Source organism: Eucyclogobius newberryi, unplaced genomic scaffold (assembly GCF_026437365.1).
Source record: "Eucyclogobius newberryi isolate DKJ021-1_F unplaced genomic scaffold, fEucNew1.0.hap1 SCAF_43, whole genome shotgun sequence".
In the NCBI taxonomy this organism is placed as follows: domain Eukaryota; kingdom Metazoa; phylum Chordata; class Actinopteri; order Gobiiformes; family Gobiidae; genus Eucyclogobius; species Eucyclogobius newberryi.
Genome location: NW_027316090.1, coordinates 435,001 through 458,487, shown reverse-complemented (window position 1 = coordinate 458,487; position 23,487 = coordinate 435,001). Strand labels below are relative to the sequence as shown.

The following is a 23,487-nucleotide window of genomic DNA, read 5'->3' as shown; positions in this document are numbered from 1 at the left end:
TTTGTGTCTTTTTATTGGTGAGATTCACTATCACAGACCCCCCTCTGACCCCCCCTCTGACCCCCCCTCACTGTCACAGACCCCCCTCTGTCACAGACCCCCCTCTGTCACAGACCCCCCTCTGACCCCCCCTCACTGTCACAGACCCCCCTCTGTCACAGACCCCCCTCTGACCCCCCCTCACTGTCACAGACCCCCCTCTGTCACAGACCCCCCTCTGTCACAGACCCCCCTCTGTCACAGACCCCCCTCTGACCCCCCCTCACTGTCACAGACCCCCCTCTGTCACAGACCCCCCTCTGTCACAGACCCCCCTCTGACCCCCCCTCACTGTCACAGACCCCCCTCTGTCACAGACCCCCCTCTGTCACAGACCCCCCTCTGACCCCCCCTCACTGTCACAGACCCCCCTCTGTCACAGACCCCCCTCTGTCACAGACCCCCCTCTGACCCCCCCTCACTGTCACAGACCCCCCTCTGTCACAGACCCCCCTCTGACCCCCCCTCACTGTCACAGACCCCCCTCTGTCACAGACCCCCCTCTGACCCCCCCCTCACTGTCACAGATTCTGTTCAGTGACAAATGTAAATAAACCTGTGAAATCAGGTGAGTCCAAGCCCCGCCCCCTGCCGTTTTAAGTCACATGACCTGACCGCACTTCCTGTTTACGCACCAGAGCCCGACGCACCTGTCCCCGGACCAGACCCGGACCAGAGCCAGACCCGGACTAGAGCCGGACCCGGACCAGAGCCGGACCAGAGCCAGACCCGGACCATGGCGCTCTTGGCTCGGCTCGTCCTGCTGCTCGGAGCCGCGGCTCAGAGGAACCTTCCGGTCACAGGTGAGACGCGGGTTCTTGAGAGAAAATGTGTTTTTACCAGGTCTAAAATCAGAAACTGTTTTATTCTTTTTTTGACATTTAGTTTTTACGACGGAGGATAAGGGCCAACGAGGCATTACGAGAATAAAGTCATTAAAAAAATGACTTTATTGTTATTGTTTATTGGTTAGGGTTAGATCGGCCCTGAGTCAAATGCATCTGTCTGGAGTCACAGACAGACAGACAGACAGACAGACAGACAGACAGACAGACAGACAGACAGACAGACAGACAGACAGACAGACAGACAGACAGACAGACAGACAGACAGACAGACAGTCCCCATGTCAGGTCCTGTGTTGGAGACGTATGGATGATGTATAGTTGATGTGTGGTCAAATTTATATATGGTAAATGGTCACATTTATATAGCGCTTTTCTACCGTCAAGGTACTTAAAGCGCTTTACATCAAGGAACCAGTCACACATTCACACCCCAGATGTACGCAGAAAGTGGGCGAGTTGGGTTAAGTGTCTTGCCCAAGGACCCAACGGCAGGTGGATGATGTATGGATGATGTGTGGATGTTGTGTGGATGATATGTGGATGATGTATGGATGATGTATGGAGGATGTATGGAGGATGTATGGAGGATGTGTGGAGGATGTGTGGATGATATGTGGATGATGATGTATGGATGATGTATGGATGATGTGTGGATGATGTGTGGATGACGTGTGGATGACGTGTGGATGATGTGTGGATGATGTGTGGATGATGTGTGGATGATATGTGGATGATGATGTATGGATGATGTATGGATGATGTATGGATGATGTATGGATGATGTGTAGATGATGTGTGGATGATGTGTGGATGATGTGTGGATGATGTGTGGATGATGTATGGATGATGTGTAGATGATGTGTGGATGATGTGTGGATGATGTGTGGATGATGTGTGGATGATTTGTGGATGATGTGTGGATGATGTATGGATGATGTATGGATGATGTGTAGATGATGTGTGGATGATGTGTGGATGATGTGTGGATGATTTGTGGATGATGTGTGGATGATGTGTGGATGATGTGTGGATGATGTGTGGATGATGTGTGGATGATGTGTGGATGATGTATGGATGATGTATGGATGATGTGTGGATGATGATGTGTGGATGATGTGTGGATGATGTGTGGATGATGTGTGGATGATGTATGGATGATGTGTGGCTGATGTATGGATGATGTATGGATGATGTGTGGATGATGTATGGATGATGTTTGGATGATGTATGGATGATGTATGGATGATGTGTGGATGATGTATGGATGATGTGTGGATGATGATGTATGGATGATGATGTATGGATGATGTATGGATGATGTGTGGATGATGTACGGATGATGTGTGGATGATGTGTGGATGATGTACGGATGATGTGTGGATGATGTGTGGATGATGTGTGGATGATGTGTGGATGATGTATGGATGATGTATGGATGATGTGTGGATGATGATGTATGGATGATGTGTGGATGATGTGTGGATGATGATGTATGGATGATGTGTGGATGATGTGTGGATGATGTGTGGATGATGATGTGTGGATGATGATGTGTGGATGATGATGTGTGGATGATAATGTGTGGATGATGTGTGGATGATGATGTATGGATGATGTGTGGATGATGTATGGATGATGTGTGGATCATGTATGGATGATGTGTGGATGACGTGTGGATGACGTGTGGATGATGTATGGATGATGTATGGATGATGTGTGGATGACGTGTGGATGACGTGTGGATGACGTGTGGATGATGTGTGGATAATGTGTGGATGATGTATGGATGATGTGTGGATGATGTGTGGATGATGATGTATGGATTATGTGTGGATGATGTGTGGATGATGTATGGATGATGTATGGATGATGTGTGGAGGATGTGTGGATGATGATGTATGGATGATGTGTGGATGATATGTGGATGATGATGTATGGATGATGTATGGATGATGTGTGGATGATGTGTGGATGACGTGTGGATGACGTGTGGATGATGTGTGGATGATATGTGGATGATGATGTATGGATGATGTGTAGATGATGTGTAGATGATGTGTGGATGATGTGTGGATGATGTATGGATGATGTATAGATGATTTGTGGATGATGTATGGATGATGTATGGATGATGTATAGATGATGTGTGGATGATGTGTGGATGATGTGTGGATGATGATGTATGGATGATGTATGGATGATGTGTGGATGATGTGTGGATGATGTATGGATGATGTGTGGATGACGTGTGGATGACGTATGGATGATGTATGGATGATGTGTGGATGATGTGTGGATGATGTGTGGATGATGTGTGGATGATGTGTGGATGATGTATGGATGATGTGTGGATGACGTGTGGATGATGTGTGGATGATGTATGGATGATGTATGGATGATGTGTGGAGGATGTGTGGATGATGTGTGGATGATGTATGGATGATGTGTGGATGATGTATGGATGACGTATGGATGATGTATGGATGACGTGTGGAGGATGTGTGGATGATGTGTGGATGATGTATGGATGATGTGTGGATGATGTATGGATGATGTGTGGATGACGTGTGGATGATGTATGGATGATGTATGGATGACGTGTGGATGACGTATGGATGATGTATGGATGATGTGTGGATGATGTATGGATGATGTGTGGATGATGTATGGATGATGTATGGATGACGTGTGGATAATGTGTGGATGATGTGTGGATCATGTATGGATGATGTGTGGATGACGTGTGGATGACGTGTGGATGACGTATGGATGATGTATGGATGACGTGTGGATGATGTGTGGATAATGTGTGGATGATGTATGGATGATGTGTGGATGATGTGTGGATGATGATGTATGGATTATGTGTGGATGATGTATGGATGATGTGTGGAGGATGTGTGGATGATGATGTATGGATGATGTGTGGATGATATGTGGATGATGATGTATGGATGATGTGTGGATGATGTGTGGATGATGTGTGGATGATGATGTATGGATGATGTATGGATGACGTGTGGATGACGTGTGGATGATGTGTGGATGATATGTGGATGATGATGTATGGATGATGTATGGATGATGTATGGATGATGTATGGATGATGTGTAGATGATGTGTAGATGATGTGTGGATGATGTGTGGATGATGTGTGGATGATGTGTAGATGATGTGTAGATGATGTGTGGATGATGTGTGGATGATGTGTAGATGATGTGTGGATGATGTGTAGATGATGTGTAGATGATGTGTGGATGATGTGTGGATGATGTGTAGATGATGTGTAGATGATGTGTGGATGATGTGTGGATGATGTGTAGATGATGTGTGGATGATGTGTGGATGATGTGTAGATGATGTGTAGATGATGTGTGGATGATGTGTAGATGATGTATGGATGATGTATGGATGATGTGTAGATGATGTGTGGATGATGTGTGGATGATGTGTGGATGATGTGTAGATGATGTGTAGATGATGTGTGGATGATGTGTGGATGATGTGTAGATGATGTGTGGATGATGTGTAGATGATGTGTAGATGATGTGTGGATGATGTGTGGATGATGTGTAGATGATGTGTAGATGATGTGTGGATGATGTGTGGATGATGTGTAGATGATGTGTGGATGATGTGTGGATGATGTGTAGATGATGTGTAGATGATGTGTGGATGATGTGTAGATGATGTATGGATGATGTGTGGAGGATGTGTGGATGATGTGTGGATGATGTATGGATGATGTGTAGATGATGTGTAGATGATGTGTGGATGATGTGTGGATGATGTATGGATGATGTGTAGATGATGTGTAGATGATGTGTGGATGATGTGTGGATGATGTGTGGATGATGCAGAGCTCAGATTAATGGCCCGTTCAGACCGGTGCGGCAAAAGCGTCCAGTTTACATTCCAAGTCTATGGAAACGCGCGTCGAGCGCCTCCTGCGTTTTTGCGGCGCGGCTTCCGCTTATTTGCGGCGCGATTCGCCGAGGAGCGCGGCGAGGCGTGCGCGCTTTTGCTTTTTCCGCTCGAGACGCTTTGACGGGCGAATAAGCATCAAAGCATCAAAACGGTTCGCCGCAAATAAGTTCAGAATTTTGAGCTTTTCTGCGGCGGTGCAGCAGCCAATCAGAGATGACGCTCCGGTGATGTACGTACACATTTGCCCCGAGAAGAACCGGCACCACAACAATGGCAGACTATATATATATATATATATATATATATATATAGATATATATATATATATATATATATATATATATATATATATATATATATATATATATATATATATATATATATATATATATATATATATATATATATATATATATATACATACAGTTTTTCCGAGAGGCCAGAGACATAAGGGATAGAAACACCCTTCCTTCTCTGTTTGTCTGTGTCTGGCCTCTCGGAAAAACTGTGTATATATATATATATATATATATATATATATATATATATATATATATATATTTTATATATATATATTTTTTATATATATATATATATATTTTATATATTTTATATATATATTTTATATATATATATTTTATATATATATATTTTATATATATATATTTTATATATATATATATATATTTTATATATATATATATATATATATATATTTTATATATATATATTTTATATATATATATATATATATATATATATACACACACAGTTTTTCCGAGAGGCCAGAGACATAAGGGATAGAAACACCCTTCCTTCTCTGTTTGTCTGTGTCTGGCCTCTCGGAAAAACTGCAGAGAATTTTTAGACAACACGAAGTCCCTGTTTATTTTAAACCAGGAAACACTTTAAGACAAAAACTGGTTCACCCTAAGGACAAGTTGCCGACTCAAAAACAGAGCAATGTAGTTTATTTGATCCAATGCAGTGAAGAAAGCTGTAAAGAACGGTACATAGGTGAGACAAAACAGCCTCTACACAAGAGGCTTTATCAGCACAGAAGAAATACAAGTTCAGGTCCACAGAGCGCCGTGCATCTCCATCTTGAAGCCTCTAATCACTCGTTTGAAGACGGTGAGGTGAAGGTTTTAAGCAGGAGAAAAGATGGTTTGAAAGAGGAGTCAAGGAAGCTATTTTTGTTAAAAAAGAAAGACCTTCTTTAAACAGAAATGGAGGGCTAAGGTTTAATCTTCCTGTTATTTATAATGGGTTACTGAACCCCTGGAAAGGTAGAGGACCAGGACCAGGACATGTAGATGCTAATCAGGTCCTCAGGGTGGTTGAGCCAGGGTCTCACAAAGACAAAGAGGATTCTAATAGCCCATTAAGATTCTGAATAGGCTCGGTAGATACAAGGGGGGAGTTTCTGTTGAAACAAACAACTCTTTCTACTTCAGGAAGGCTCCTCCCAATGGGCGGGTCTTACCACAGAACAGTATTAATATCCGAGTTCTCGACCTAAATTCTGTTATTGACAATGACTCTTGGATGAGAGTCGAAACGTCTATTTTTTCAAACTGAGTCCAGATGAAACAACTGAAGCTTTTTCTACTATGGAACACGCCTGGACCAATGAGGGATTACACCCACATATTCTATTTTTCCACAAAATAAATTATTTTATATTATAAAATGTGTGTCCTGTTTACATGCATCTTTTTCATATATATAATACTGGGGAGTCTGTGGGAAATTCAGTGGCTATTTAAAGATGTACTTATTTAATTTACCACAATTTTTAAGATCATAAACAAAAACAAACAAGGACAAGATGAGATAATCCTTTATTAGTCCACACAGTGGGGAAATTTCAGTGTTACAACGCACAAGTAGGTGCAGAAGTAAAGAGAACAGAGAACTAAAGAGAAGCTTCTCACTGTTTTATTAATTTAACTTTATCTCATTCTGTGTAAACAACCAGACATTTGGGCTCAATCTTGAGTGAACATGTGGTCTTTACTATAAATATGAAAATCCCTTTATCAAAAACACTTCTGTGTTGTGGACGTCCAGTCCTCTGTTGTGGACGTCCAGTCCTCTGTTGTGGACGTCCAGTCCTCTGTTGTGGACGTCCAGTCCTCTGTTGTGGACGTCCAGTCCTCTGTTGTGGACGTTCAGTCCTCTGTTGTGGACGTCCAGTCCTCTGTTGTGGACGTCCAGTCCTCTGTTGTGGACGTCCAGTCCTCTGTTGTGGACGTTCAGTCCTCTGTTGTGGACGTCCAGTCCTCTGTTGTGGACGTCCAGTCCTCTGTTGTGGACGTCCAGTCCTCTGTGTTGTGGACGTCCAGTCCTCTGTTGTGGACGTCCAGTCCTCTGTTGTGGACGTCCAGTCCTCTGTTGTGGACGTCCAGTCCTCTGTTGTGGACGTCCAGTCCTCTGTGTTGTGGACGTCCAGTCCTCTGTGTTGTGGACGTCCAGTCCTCTGTGTTGTGGACGTCCAGTCCTCTGTTGTGGACGTTCAGTCCTCTGTTGTGGACGTCCAGTCCTCTGTTGTGGACGTCCAGTCCTCTGTTGTGGACGTTCAGTCCTCTGTTGTGGACGTCCAGTCCTCTGTGTTGTGGACGTCCAGTCCTCCGTGTTGTGGACGTCCAGTCCTCCGTGTTGTGGACGTCCAGTCCTCTGTGTTGTGGACGTCCAGTCCTCTGTTGTGGACGTCCAGTCCTCCGTGTTGTGGACGTCCAGTCCTCCGTGTTGTGGACGTCCACGTCCAGTCCTCCGTGTTGTGGACGTCCACGTCCAGTCCTCCGTGTTGTGGACGTCCAGTCCTCCGTGTTGTGGACGTCCAGTCCTCTGTTGTGGACGTTCAGTCCTCTGTTGTGGACGTCCAGTCCTCTGTTGTGGACGTCCAGTCCTCTGTTGTGGACGTTCAGTCCTCTGTTGTGGACGTCCAGTCCTCTGTGTTGTGGACGTCCAGTCCTCTGTTGTGGACGTCCAGTCCTCTGTTGTGGACGTCCAGTCCTCTGTTGTGGACGTCCAGTCCTCTGTTGTGGACGTCCAGTCCTCTGTTGTGGACGTTCAGTCCTCTGTGTTGTGGACGTCCAGTCCTCTGTGTTGTGGACGTCCAGTCCTCTGTGTTGTGGACGTCCAGTCCTCTGTTGTGGACGTTCAGTCCTCTGTTGTGGACGTTCAGTCCTCTGTTGTGGACGTTCAGTCCTCTGTTGTGGACGTCCAGTCCTCTGTGTTGTGGACGTCCAGTCCTCTGTTGTGGACGTCCAGTCCTCTGTTGTGGACGTTCAGTCCTCTGTTGTGGACGTTCAGTCCTCTGTTGTGGACGTTCAGTCCTCTGTTGTGGACGTCCAGTCCTCTGTGTTGTGGACGTTCAGTCCTGTGTTGTGGACGTCCAGTCCTCTGTGTTGTGGACGTCCAGTCCTCTGTGTTGTGGACGTCCACGTCCAGTCCTCTGTGTTGTGGACGTCCACGTCCAGTCCTCTGTGTTGTGGACGTCCACGTCCAGTCCTCTGTTGTGGACGTCCAGTCCTCTGTTGTGGACGTCCAGTCCTCCGTGTTGTGGACGTCCACGTCCAGTCCTCCGTGTTGTGGACGTCCACGTCCAGTCCTCCGTGTTGTGGACGTCCACGTCCAGTCCTCCGTGTTGTGGACGTCCAGTCCTCCGTGTTGTGGACGTTCAGTCCTCTGTGTTGTGGACGTCCAGTCCTCTGTTGTGGACGTCCAGTCCTCTGTGTTGTGGACGTCCAGTCCTCTGTGTTGTGGACGTCCAGTCCTCTGTGTTGTGGACGTCCAGTCCTCTGTGTTGTGGACGTCCACGTCCAGTCCTCCGTGTTGTGGACGTCCAGTCCTCTGTTGTGGACGTCCAGTCCTCCGTGTTGTGGACGTCCACGTCCAGTCCTCCGTGTTGTGGACGTCCAGTCCTCTGTTGTGGACGTCCAGTCCTCCGTGTTGTGGACGTCCAGTCCTCTGTGTTGTGGACGTCCACGTCCAGTCCTCTGTGTTGTGGACGTCCAGTCCTCTGTTGTGGACGTCCAGTCCTCCGTGTTGTGGACGTCCAGTCCTCTGTGTTGTGGACGTCCAGTCCTCTGTTGTGGACGTCCAGTCCTCTGTGTTGTGGACGTCCAGTCCTCTGTGTTGTGGACGTCCAGTCCTCTGTGTTGTGGACGTCCACGTCCAGTCCTCCGTGTTGTGGACGTCCAGTCCTCTGTTGTGGACGTCCAGTCCTCCGTGTTGTGGACGTCCACGTCCAGTCCTCCGTGTTGTGGACGTCCAGTCCTCTGTTGTGGACGTCCAGTCCTCCGTGTTGTGGACGTCCACGTCCAGTCCTCCGTGTTGTGGACGTCCAGTCCTCTGTTGTGGACGTCCAGTCCTCTGTGTTGTGGACGTCCAGTCCTCCGTGTTGTGGACGTCCAGTCCTCCGTGTTGTGGACGTCCAGTCCTCTGTTGTGGACGTCCAGTCCTCCGTGTTGTGGACGTCCAGTCCTCCGTGTTGTGGACGTCCACGTCCAGTCCTCCGTGTTGTGGACGTCCACATCCAGTCCTCCGTGTTGTGGACGTCCAGTCCTCCGTGTTGTGGACGTCCAGTCCTCCGTGTTGTGGACGTCCACGTCCAGTCCTCTGTGTTGTGGACGTCCAGTCCTCTGTTGTGGACGTTCAGTCCTCTGTTGTGGACGTCCAGTCCTCTGTGTTGTGGACGTCCAGTCCTCTGTTGTGGACGTCCAGTCCTCTGTTGTGGACGTCCAGTCCTCTGTGTTGTGGACGTCCACGTCCAGTCCTCTGTGTTGTGGACGTCCACGTCCAGTCCTCTGTGTTGTGGACGTCCACGTCCAGTCCTCTGTGTTGTGGACGTCCACGTCCAGTCCTCCGTGTTGTGGACGTCCAGTCCTCCGTGTTGTGGACGTCCAGTCCTCCGTGTTGTGGACGTCCACGTCCAGTCCTCCGTGTTGTGGACGTCCAGTCCTCTGTTGTGGACGTCCAGTCCTCCGTGTTGTGGACGTCCACGTCCAGTCCTCCGTGTTGTGGACGTCCAGTCCTCTGTTGTGGACGTCCAGTCCTCTGTGTTGTGGACGTCCAGTCCTCCGTGTTGTGGACGTCCAGTCCTCCGTGTTGTGGACGTCCAGTCCTCCGTGTTGTGGACGTCCAGTCCTCCGTGTTGTGGACGTCCAGTCCTCCGTGTTGTGGACGTCCAGTCCTCCGTGTTGTGGACGTCCAGTCCTCCGTGTTGTGGACGTCCACGTCCAGTCCTCCGTGTTGTGGACGTCCAGTCCTCTGTTGTGGACGTCCAGTCCTCCGTGTTGTGGACGTCCACGTCCAGTCCTCCGTGTTGTGGACGTCCAGTCCTCTGTGTTGTGGACGTCCAGTCCTCTGTTGTGGACGTCCAGTCCTCTGTGTTGTGGACGTCCAGTCCTCTGTTGTGGACGTCCAGTCCTCTGTGTTGTGGACGTCCAGTCCTCCGTGTTGTGGACGTCCAGTCCTCCGTGTTGTGGACGTCCACGTCCAGTCCTCCGTGTTGTGGACGTCCAGTCCTCTGTGTTGTGGACGTCCAGTCCTCTGTTGTGGACGTCCAGTCCTCTGTGTTGTGGACGTCCAGTCCTCTGTGTTGTGGACGTCCAGTCCTCTGTTGTGGACGTCCAGTCCTCTGTGTTGTGGACGTCCACGTCCAGTCCTCCGTGTTGTGGACGTCCAGTCCTCTGTTGTGGACGTCCAGTCCTCCGTGTTGTGGACGTCCACGTCCAGTCCTCCGTGTTGTGGACGTCCAGTCCTCTGTTGTGGACGTCCAGTCCTCCGTGTTGTGGACGTCCACGTCCAGTCCTCCGTGTTGTGGACGTCCAGTCCTCTGTTGTGACGTCCAGTCCTCCGTGTTGTGGACGTCCAGTCCTCCGTGTTGTGGACGTCCACGTCCAGTCCTCCGTGTTGTGGACGTCCAGTCCTCTGTTGTGGACGTCCAGTCCTCTGTGTTGTGGACGTCCAGTCCTCTGTGTTGTGGACGTCCAGTCCTCCGTGTTGTGGACGTCCAGTCCTCCGTGTTGTGGACGTCCACGTCCAGTCCTCCGTGTTGTGGACGTCCAGTCCTCTGTGTTGTGGACGTCCAGTCCTCTGTTGTGGACGTCCAGTCCTCTGTGTTGTGGACGTCCAGTCCTTTGTTGTGGACGTCCAGTCCTCTGTGTTGTGGACGTCCAGTCCTCCGTGTTGTGGACGTCCAGTCCTCCGTGTTGTGGACGTCCACGTCCAGTCCTCCGTGTTGTGGACGTCCAGTCCTCTGTGTTGTGGACGTCCAGTCCTCTGTTGTGGACGTCCAGTCCTCTGTGTTGTGGACGTCCAGTCCTCTGTGTTGTGGACGTCCAGTCCTCTGTTGTGGACGTCCAGTCCTCTGTGTTGTGGACGTCCAGTCCTCCGTGTTGTGGACGTCCAGTCCTCCGTGTTGTGGACGTCCAGTCCTCCGTGTTGTGGACGTCCAGTCCTCTGTTGTGGACGTCCAGTCCTCTGTTGTGGACGTTCAGTCCTCCGTGTTGTGGACGTCCACGTCCAGTCCTCCGTGTTGTGGACGTCCACGTCCAGTCCTCCGTGTTGTGGACGTCCAGTCCTCTGTGTTGTGGACGTCCAGTCCTCTGTTGTGGACGTCCAGTCCTCTGTGTTGTGGACGTCCAGTCCTCTGTGTTGTGGACGTCCAGTCCTCTGTTGTGGACGTCCAGTCCTCTGTGTTGTGGACGTCCAGTCCTCCGTGTTGTGGACGTCCAGTCCTCCGTGTTGTGGACGTCCACGTCCAGTCCTCCGTGTTGTGGACGTCCAGTCCTCTGTGTTGTGGACGTCCAGTCCTCTGTTGTGGACGTCCAGTCCTCTGTGTTGTGGACGTCCAGTCCTCTGTTGTGGACGTCCAGTCCTCTGTGTTGTGGACGTCCAGTCCTCCGTGTTGTGGACGTCCACGTCCAGTCCTCCGTGTTGTGGACGTCCAGTCCTCTGTTGTGGACGTCCAGTCCTCTGTGTTGTGGACGTCCAGTCCTCTGTGTTGTGGACGTCCAGTCCTCTGTTGTGGACGTCCAGTCCTCTGTGTTGTGGACGTCCAGTCCTCCGTGTTGTGGACGTCCAGTCCTCCGTGTTGTGGACGTCCAGTCCTCTGTTGTGGACGTCCAGTCCTCTGTTGTGGACGTTCAGTCCTCCGTGTTGTGGACGTCCACGTCCAGTCCTCCGTGTTGTGGACGTCCACGTCCAGTCCTCCGTGTTGTGGACGTCCAGTCCTCTGTGTTGTGGACGTCCAGTCCTCCGTGTTGTGGACGTCCAGTCCTCTGTGTTGTGGACGTCCAGTCCTCCGTGTTGTGGACGTCCAGTCCTCCGTGTTGTGGACGTCCAGTCCTCTGTTGTGGACGTCCAGTCCTCTGTGTTGTGGACGTCCAGTCCTCTGTGTTGTGGACGTCCAGTCCTCTGTTGTGGACGTCCAGTCCTCTGTGTTGTGGACGTCCAGTCCTCTGTGTTGTGGACGTCCAGTCCTCTGTTGTGGACGTCCAGTCCTCTGTTGTGGACGTCCAGTCCTCTGTTGTGGACGTCCAGTCCTCTGTTGTGGACGTTCAGTCCTCTGTGTTGTGGACGTCCAGTCCTCTGTGTTGTGGACGTCCAGTCCTCTGTGTTGTGGACGTCCAGTCCTCTGTTGTGGACGTTCAGTCCTCTGTTGTGGACGTCCAGTCCTCTGTGTTGTGGACGTCCAGTCCTCTGTTGTGGACGTCCAGTCCTCTGTTGTGGACGTTCAGTCCTCTGTTGTGGACGTTCAGTCCTCTGTTGTGGACGTTCAGTCCTCTGTTGTGGACGTCCAGTCCTCTGTGTTGTGGACGTTCAGTCCTGTGTTGTGGACGTCCAGTCCTCTGTGTTGTGGACGTCCAGTCCTCTGTGTTGTGGACGTCCACGTCCAGTCCTCTGTGTTGTGGACGTCCACGTCCAGTCCTCTGTGTTGTGGACGTCCACGTCCAGTCCTCTGTTGTGGACGTCCAGTCCTCTGTTGTGGACGTCCAGTCCTCCGTGTTGTGGACGTCCACGTCCAGTCCTCCGTGTTGTGGACGTCCACGTCCAGTCCTCCGTGTTGTGGACGTCCACGTCCAGTCCTCCGTGTTGTGGACGTCCAGTCCTCCGTGTTGTGGACGTTCAGTCCTCTGTGTTGTGGACGTCCAGTCCTCTGTTGTGGACGTCCAGTCCTCTGTGTTGTGGACGTCCAGTCCTCTGTGTTGTGGACGTCCAGTCCTCTGTGTTGTGGACGTCCAGTCCTCTGTGTTGTGGACGTCCACGTCCAGTCCTCCGTGTTGTGGACGTCCAGTCCTCTGTTGTGGACGTCCAGTCCTCCGTGTTGTGGACGTCCACGTCCAGTCCTCCGTGTTGTGGACGTCCAGTCCTCTGTTGTGGACGTCCAGTCCTCCGTGTTGTGGACGTCCAGTCCTCTGTGTTGTGGACGTCCACGTCCAGTCCTCTGTGTTGTGGACGTCCAGTCCTCTGTTGTGGACGTCCAGTCCTCCGTGTTGTGGACGTCCAGTCCTCTGTGTTGTGGACGTCCAGTCCTCTGTTGTGGACGTCCAGTCCTCTGTGTTGTGGACGTCCAGTCCTCTGTGTTGTGGACGTCCAGTCCTCTGTGTTGTGGACGTCCACGTCCAGTCCTCCGTGTTGTGGACGTCCAGTCCTCTGTTGTGGACGTCCAGTCCTCCGTGTTGTGGACGTCCACGTCCAGTCCTCCGTGTTGTGGACGTCCAGTCCTCTGTTGTGGACGTCCAGTCCTCCGTGTTGTGGACGTCCACGTCCAGTCCTCCGTGTTGTGGACGTCCAGTCCTCTGTTGTGGACGTCCAGTCCTCTGTGTTGTGGACGTCCAGTCCTCCGTGTTGTGGACGTCCAGTCCTCCGTGTTGTGGACGTCCAGTCCTCTGTTGTGGACGTCCAGTCCTCCGTGTTGTGGACGTCCAGTCCTCCGTGTTGTGGACGTCCACGTCCAGTCCTCCGTGTTGTGGACGTCCACATCCAGTCCTCCGTGTTGTGGACGTCCAGTCCTCCGTGTTGTGGACGTCCAGTCCTCCGTGTTGTGGACGTCCACGTCCAGTCCTCTGTGTTGTGGACGTCCAGTCCTCTGTTGTGGACGTTCAGTCCTCTGTTGTGGACGTTCAGTCCTCTGTTGTGGACGTCCAGTCCTCTGTGTTGTGGACGTCCAGTCCTCTGTTGTGGACGTCCAGTCCTCTGTTGTGGACGTCCAGTCCTCTGTGTTGTGGACGTCCACGTCCAGTCCTCTGTGTTGTGGACGTCCACGTCCAGTCCTCTGTGTTGTGGACGTCCACGTCCAGTCCTCCGTGTTGTGGACGTCCAGTCCTCCGTGTTGTGGACGTCCAGTCCTCCGTGTTGTGGACGTCCACGTCCAGTCCTCCGTGTTGTGGACGTCCAGTCCTCTGTTGTGGACGTCCAGTCCTCCGTGTTGTGGACGTCCACGTCCAGTCCTCCGTGTTGTGGACGTCCAGTCCTCTGTTGTGGACGTCCAGTCCTCTGTGTTGTGGACGTCCAGTCCTCCGTGTTGTGGACGTCCAGTCCTCCGTGTTGTGGACGTCCAGTCCTCCGTGTTGTGGACGTCCAGTCCTCCGTGTTGTGGACGTCCAGTCCTCCGTGTTGTGGACGTCCAGTCCTCCGTGTTGTGGACGTCCACGTCCAGTCCTCCGTGTTGTGGACGTCCAGTCCTCTGTTGTGGACGTCCAGTCCTCCGTGTTGTGGACGTCCACGTCCAGTCCTCCGTGTTGTGGACGTCCAGTCCTCTGTGTTGTGGACGTCCAGTCCTCTGTTGTGGACGTCCAGTCCTCTGTGTTGTGGACGTCCAGTCCTCTGTTGTGGACGTCCAGTCCTCTGTGTTGTGGACGTCCAGTCCTCCGTGTTGTGGACGTCCAGTCCTCCGTGTTGTGGACGTCCACGTCCAGTCCTCCGTGTTGTGGACGTCCAGTCCTCTGTGTTGTGGACGTCCAGTCCTCTGTTGTGGACGTCCAGTCCTCTGTGTTGTGGACGTCCAGTCCTCTGTGTTGTGGACGTCCAGTCCTCTGTTGTGGACGTCCAGTCCTCTGTGTTGTGGACGTCCACGTCCAGTCCTCCGTGTTGTGGACGTCCAGTCCTCTGTTGTGGACGTCCAGTCCTCCGTGTTGTGGACGTCCACGTCCAGTCCTCCGTGTTGTGGACGTCCACGTCCAGTCCTCCGTGTTGTGGACGTCCAGTCCTCTGTTGTGGACGTCCAGTCCTCCGTGTTGTGGACGTCCACGTCCAGTCCTCCGTGTTGTGGACGTCCAGTCCTCTGTTGTGGACGTCCAGTCCTCTGTGTTGTGGACGTCCAGTCCTCCGTGTTGTGGACGTCCAGTCCTCCGTGTTGTGGACGTCCAGTCCTCCGTGTTGTGGACGTCCAGTCCTCTGTGTTGTGGACGTCCAGTCCTCCGTGTTGTGGACGTCCAGTCCTCCGTGTTGTGGACGTCCAGTCCTCCGTGTTGTGGACGTCCACGTCCAGTCCTCCGTGTTGTGGACGTCCAGTCCTCTGTTGTGGACGTCCAGTCCTCTGTGTTGTGGACGTCCAGTCCTCTGTGTTGTGGACGTCCAGTCCTCCGTGTTGTGGACGTCCAGTCCTCCGTGTTGTGGACGTCCACGTCCAGTCCTCCGTGTTGTGGACGTCCAGTCCTCTGTGTTGTGGACGTCCAGTCCTCTGTTGTGGACGTCCAGTCCTCTGTGTTGTGGACGTCCAGTCCTTTGTTGTGGACGTCCAGTCCTCTGTGTTGTGGACGTCCAGTCCTCCGTGTTGTGGACGTCCAGTCCTCCGTGTTGTGGACGTCCACGTCCAGTCCTCCGTGTTGTGGACGTCCAGTCCTCTGTGTTGTGGACGTCCAGTCCTCTGTTGTGGACGTCCAGTCCTCTGTGTTGTGGACGTCCAGTCCTCTGTGTTGTGGACGTCCAGTCCTCTGTTGTGGACGTCCAGTCCTCTGTGTTGTGGACGTCCAGTCCTCCGTGTTGTGGACGTCCAGTCCTCCGTGTTGTGGACGTCCAGTCCTCCGTGTTGTGGACGTCCAGTCCTCTGTTGTGGACGTCCAGTCCTCTGTTGTGGACGTTCAGTCCTCCGTGTTGTGGACGTCCACGTCCAGTCCTCCGTGTTGTGGACGTCCACGTCCAGTCCTCCGTGTTGTGGACGTCCAGTCCTCTGTGTTGTGGACGTCCAGTCCTCTGTTGTGGACGTCCAGTCCTCTGTGTTGTGGACGTCCAGTCCTCTGTGTTGTGGACGTCCAGTCCTCTGTTGTGGACGTCCAGTCCTCTGTGTTGTGGACGTCCAGTCCTCCGTGTTGTGGACGTCCAGTCCTCCGTGTTGTGGACGTCCACGTCCAGTCCTCCGTGTTGTGGACGTCCAGTCCTCTGTGTTGTGGACGTCCAGTCCTCTGTTGTGGACGTCCAGTCCTCTGTGTTGTGGACGTCCAGTCCTCTGTTGTGGACGTCCAGTCCTCTGTGTTGTGGACGTCCAGTCCTCCGTGTTGTGGACGTCCACGTCCAGTCCTCCGTGTTGTGGACGTCCAGTCCTCTGTTGTGGACGTCCAGTCCTCTGTGTTGTGGACGTCCAGTCCTCTGTGTTGTGGACGTCCAGTCCTCTGTTGTGGACGTCCAGTCCTCTGTGTTGTGGACGTCCAGTCCTCCGTGTTGTGGACGTCCAGTCCTCCGTGTTGTGGACGTCCAGTCCTCTGTTGTGGACGTCCAGTCCTCTGTTGTGGACGTTCAGTCCTCCGTGTTGTGGACGTCCACGTCCAGTCCTCCGTGTTGTGGACGTCCACGTCCAGTCCTCCGTGTTGTGGACGTCCAGTCCTCTGTGTTGTGGACGTCCAGTCCTCCGTGTTGTGGACGTCCAGTCCTCTGTGTTGTGGACGTCCAGTCCTCCGTGTTGTGGACGTCCAGTCCTCCGTGTTGTGGACGTCCAGTCCTCTGTTGTGGACGTCCAGTCCTCTGTGTTGTGGACGTCCAGTCCTCTGTGTTGTGGACGTCCAGTCCTCTGTTGTGGACGTCCAGTCCTCTGTGTTGTGGACGTCCAGTCCTCTGTTGTGGACCTGAAGCTGCTGGTGATTGTCCTGTACAAATCCCCAGTGGCAAGAGATCTGAATAATAAAACAAACAAATAACTATAAAGCCTAAATTTAGTTTACTTGTACTTTCATTAAATATACCACAAATTTTAAATGGTGCACTAGAACAACATATTAACGCTATGAAAACTATGTTTTTTTTACTAAAAAAATATAAATTTTTACTTTCTATGTACTTTTCATTGGTTTTATACACAACCACAAGCAGATACACAGCAGATACACAACACACAACACACACACAGCACACACACAGCACACACACAGCACACACACAGCACACACACAGCACATACACACACAGCACATACACACACAGCACATACACACACAGCACATACACAACACACACACACTTTATTATTGCGCTCAGACATGAATATTTCTGTACTGACCTGATGGACTGATGGACAGATGGACAGATGGACAGATGGACAGATGGACAGATGGACAGATGGACAGATGGACAGATGGACAGATGGACAGATGGACAGATGGACAGATGGACAGATGGACTGATGGACAGATGGACAGATGGACAGATGGACAGATGGACAGATGGACAGATGGACTGATGGACTGATGGACAGATGGACTGATGGACTGATGGACAGATGGACAGATGGACAGATGGACTGATGGACAGATGGACAGATGGACTGATGGACAGATGGACAGATGGACAGATGGACAGATGGACAGATGGACAGATGGACAGATGGACTGATGGACAGATGGACTGATGGACAGATGGACTGATGGACAGGCGTCTGTAGTTGTTGTCCTGGCACATGTCCGCGCACCAAAGCGGGAAACAAGTCATGAAACAGGACCCGGGACAAACGAAACTACAGCTGAGAGCGATGTTTATCCAGTCTTGAAGCAAATGATGTTATTGACTCAACTCGATCACTGCTGGATCCAGACGCCGAGCGTCTCTGTTTTTGGCCTTTGAAGAGCAAATACGCAAAAGGCACTTTCTCAACACCTCCACTGCGCATGCGCACGCGGCAAACGCGCGTCTGCTTACTATATTTCGTCTCTGCTCCGCTGCGTCGAGAACGCGGCGTATTTGCGTTTTTCTTTGCGCGTACTTGCGTCCAACTTCGCCATAACGCGCGTTTGCGATTTGAACGGGCCTTAAGGATTTTCTCTTGTGCAGCAGAAGCTGCTAAACAATCCGTTAATTTTTCGAAATTTGTTTAGCAATTTCATAATTGCAGAGCAAAACACGAAAGTGACAAACAATCAATATTTTCCATTGATACAACACAATTATTTATTTAAAATGTATTTGTAAACATTCTATTATAAAGTTAATTTGTTAAGAGTTTTTTTTTTTTAAACACTTTTTAAAAAATGTTTCTTTAAATAAAACAGAAAACTTGCAAATAAAATTAGTTGTTGAACAAATGAATCAACACAATGTCAGATTAACTTATTTACAACTTTCTTCCACATCATCATCATCAGACGACTATTTGCATAAGTCTCATTTACATCTTAATCGTCTTTACACTCACAAAACATGTGTGAAGCTTCTGATGGAAAAATAAGTGTTGCTGTGGCGACCATCATGATGTATTTATGTGTTATTCAAATTGTACCGCTCTATTTGACGTTCCATTCCATTTTTCGTTTTGCTATTTGATGACGCTCCCTAAGTACTCGTCTCCTCTCGGCTCCAGCTGCACATTCGGAGCGTGTGATTGGCTGAGCCCAAAATACTCATCTGATTATTAAAAACAGGTCGTGTCACTGCAGTGTAAATATGAATATTTTATGTGAATTATCTGCAAAGACTTTAGTGTTTAGGAGTTATTGACCTCTGACCTCAGAGTCTGAATCTGACGCAAACTTTAGCGCACGTGGCTCCTCCCACTTTCAGACTCTGATCTGTGACAACAGCGTCCTACACGTGTCATGTCCACACAGTGTCCTACATGTGTCATGTCCACACAGCGTCCTACACGTGTCATGTCCACACAGCGTCCTACATGTGTCATGTCCACACAGCGTCCTACATGTGTCATGTCCACACAGCGTCCTACATGTGTCATGTCCACACAGTGTCCTACATGTGTCATGTCCACACAGCGTCCTACACGTGTCATGTCCACACAGTGTCCTACATGTGTCATGTCCACACAGCGTCCTACACGTGTCATGTCCACACAGTGTCCTACATGTGTCATGTCCACACAGCGTCCTACATGTGTCATGTCCACACAGCGTCCTACACGTGTCATGTCCACACAGCGTCCTACACGTGTCATGTCCACACAGCGTCCTACATGTGTCATGTCCACACAGCGTCCTACAGCGTCCTACACGTGTCATGTCCACACAGCGTCCTACATGTGTCATGTCCACACAGCGTCCTACACGTGTCATGTCCACACAGCGTCCTACATGTGTCATGTCCACACAGTGTCCTACATGTGTCATGTCCACACAGTGTCCTACACGTGTCATGTCCACACAGTGTCCTACATGTGTCATGACCACACAGCGTCCTACATGTGTCATGTCCACACAGTGTCCTACATGTGTCATGACCACACAGCGTCCTACATGTGTCATGTCCACACAGCGTCCTACAGCGTCCTACATGTGGCATGTCCACACAGCGTCCTACATGTGTCATGTCCACACAGCGTCCTACATGTGTCATGACCACACAGCGTCCTACATGTGTCATGTCCACACAGTGTCCTACATGTGTCATGACCACACAGCGTCCTACATGTGTCATGTCCACACAGCGTCCTACAGCGTCCTACATGTGGCATGTCCACACAGCGTCCTACATGTGTCATGTCCACACAGCGTCCTACATGTGTCATGTCCACACAGCGTCCTACATGTGTCATGTCCTCACAGTGTCCTACATGTGTCATGTCCACACAGCGTCCTACATGTGTCATGTCCACACAGTGTCCTACATGTGTCATGTCCACACAGCGTCCTACATGTGTCATGTCCACACAGCGTCCTACATGTGTCATGTCCACACAGTGTCCTACATGTGTCATGTCCACACAGTGTCCTACATGTGTCATGTCCACACAGCGTCCTACAGCGTCCTACATGTGTCATGTCCACACAGTGTCCTACATGTGTCATGTCCACACAGCGTCCTACATGTGTCATGTCCACACAGCGTCCTACATGTGTCATGTCCACACAGCGTCCTACATGTGTCATGTCCACACAGCGTCCTACATGTGTCATGTCCACACAGCGTCCTACATGTGTCATGTCATTGTTGGCGATGGATTGACAGTGATCAGTACTTTTAGGCGTTTTGGTGATACAATTAAACACATTTTTGTGTCGCAAAAGCTGCGAATGATACGAACGCATCACATTTGAGAGAAATTGCGTTGCATTTTGCGATGCCGCTTATTCTGAACCCTGTGATGTGTGGATGATGTGTCCTCCTGTCTGCGGGCTCCTCCTCCTGTCTGCGGGCTCCTCCTCCTGTCTGCGGGCTCCTCCTCCTGTCTGCGGGCTCCTCCTCCTGTCTGCGGGCTCCTCCTCCTGTCTGCGGGCTCCTCCTCCTGTCTGCGGGCTCCTCCTCCTGTCTGCGGGCTCCTCCTCCTGTCTGCGGGCTCCTCCTCCTGTCTGCGGGCTCCTCCTCCTGTCTGCGGGCTCCTCCTCCTGTCTGCGGGCTCCTCCTCCTGTCTGCGGGCTCCTCCTCCTGTCTGCGGGCTCCTCCTCCTGTCTGCGGGCTCCTCCTCCTGTCTGCGGGCTCCTCCTCCTGTCTGCGGGCTCCTCCTCCTGTCTGCGGGCTCCTCCTCCTGTCTGCGGGCTCCTCCTCCTGTCTGCGGGCTCCTCCTCCTGTCTGCGGGCTCCTCCTCCTGTCTGCGGGCTCCTCCTCCTGTCTGCGGGCTCCTCCTCCTGTCTGCGGGCTCCTCCTCCTGTCTGCGGGCTCCTCCTCCTGTCTGCGGGCTCCTCCTCCTGTCTGCGGGCTCCTCCTCCTGTCTGCGGGCTCCTCCTCCTGTCTGCGGGCTCCTCCTCCTGTCTGCGGGCTCCTCCTCCTGTCTGCGGGCTCCTCCTCCTGTCTGCGGGCTCCTCCTCCTGTCTGCGGGCTCCTCCTCCTGTCTGCGGGCTCCTCCTCCTGTCTGCGGGCTCCTCCTCCTGTCTGCGGGCTCCTCCTCCTGTCTGCGGGCTCCTCCTCCTGTCTGCGGGCTCCTCCTCCTGTCTGTAGATGATGCGGAGCAGGAAAGTTGCTGCTGAACACAGCGTCTTGTCATAAACACGTAACACATCGTTTTAAAGACGGGAAACACTTGAACATATTTCAGGCTTTTATGTCGTTCTAAACTGTCAACTCATCCAAGCCCGTTTGTGCGTCCTGACCGCGGTGCTGACCGTGGTGCTGACCGTGGCGCTGACCGCGGTGCTGACCGTGGTGCTGAAAGTGAACTGCTCACATCACTTTGAATCGGCGCCTAAACTACGACTTTTTTCTCATTAATTATTGACTTTTTTCTCGTTATTTAATGAGTTTGTCGTTAATTTACGACTTTTTTCTGACTTCGACTTTTTTCTCATTGATTAATGACTTCATTCTCGTAGTGCAGCGCATTGTTTTTTCTTGGTTGGCCCTTATCCTCCGTCGTAAGTTGTAATAATGTCACTGTGTTTTAGACTCTGTTTAGTCCAAGTGCTTGTGACACAAACACAGTGACACAAACACAGTGACACACAGTGACACAAACACAATGACACAAACACAGTGACACAAACACAGTGACACACAGTGACACAAACACAATGACACAAACACAGTGACACAAACACAGTGACACACAGTGACACAAACACAGTGACACAAACACAATGACACAAACACAGTGACACAAACACAGTGACACAAACACAATGACACAAACACAATGACACAAACACAGTGACACAAACACAATGACACAAACACAGTGACACACAGTGACACAAACACAATGACACAAACACAATGACACAAACACAGTGACACAAACACAGTGACACAAACACAGTGACACAAACACAGTGACACAAACACAAACACAGTGACACAAACACAGTGACACAAACACAGTGACACAAACACAGTGACACAAACACAGTGACACAAACACAGTGACACAAACACAGTGACACAAACACAGTGACACAAACACAGTGACACAAACACAGTGACACAAACACAGTGACACAAACACAGTGACACAAACACAGTGACACAAACACAGTGACACAAACACAATGACACAAACACAAACACAGTGACACAAACACAATGACACAAACACAGTGACACAAACACAGTGACACAAACACAGTGACACAAACACAGTGACACAAACACAGTGACACAAACACAGTGACACAAACACAGTGACACAAACACAGTGACACAAACACAGTGACACAAACACAGTGACACAAACACAATGACACAAACACAGTGACACAAACACAAACACAGTGACACAAACACAATGACACAAACACAGTGACACAAACACAAACACAGTGACACAAACACAGTGACACAAACACAGTGACACAAACACAGTGACACAAACACAGTGACACAAACACAGTGACACAAACACAGTGACACAAACACAGTGACACAAACACAGTGACACAAACACAGTGACACAAACACAGTGACACAAACACAGTGACACAAACACAGTGACACAAACACAATGACACAAACACAGTGACACACAGTGACACAAACACAGTGACACAAACACAGTGACACAAACACAATGACACAAACACAGTGACACAAACACAGTGACACACAGTGACACAAACACAATGACACAAACACAGTGACACAAACACAGTGACACACAGTGACACAAACACAGTGACACAAACACAATGACACAAACACAGTGACACAAACACAAACACAGTGACACAAACACAGTGACACAAACACAATGACACAAACACAGTGACACAAACACAATGACACAAACACAGTGACACAAACACAAACACAGTGACACAAACACAGTGACACAAACACAGTGACACAAACACAGTGACACAAACACAGTGACACAAACACAGTGACACAAACACAGTGACACAAACACAGTGACACACAATGACACAAACACAGTGACACAAACACAGTGACACAAACACAGTGACACAAACACAGTGACACAAACACAGTGACACAAACACAGTGACACAAACACAGTGACACAAACACAGTGACACAAACACAGTGACACAAACACAGTGACACAAACACAGTGACACAAACACAGTGACACAAACACAATGACACAAACACAGTGACACACAGTGACACAAACACAATGACACAAACACAGTGACACAAACACAGTGACACACAGTGACACAAACACAGTGACACAAACACAATGACACAAACACAGTGACACAAACACAAACACAGTGACACAAACACAGTGACACAAACACAATGACACAAACACAGTGACACAAACACAAACACAGTGACACAAACACAGTGACACAAACACAGTGACACAAACACAGTGACACAAACACAG

At 50.5% G+C, this 23,487-nt stretch overlaps 1 protein-coding gene across 1 annotated transcript in view; it reads left to right on the top strand.

The window, feature by feature from the left end:
- Nucleotides 1-817: 817 nt before the first annotated feature.
- smpdl3a (sphingomyelin phosphodiesterase acid like 3A) overlaps nt 818-23,487 on the top strand; it is a 27,882-nt gene continuing 5,212 nt past the window's right edge. The window contains exon 1 of the mRNA XM_072464285.1: nt 818-842. The gene's annotated coding sequence lies outside the window, so the exon portion shown is untranslated. The remainder of the gene's footprint in view (nt 843-23,487) is intronic.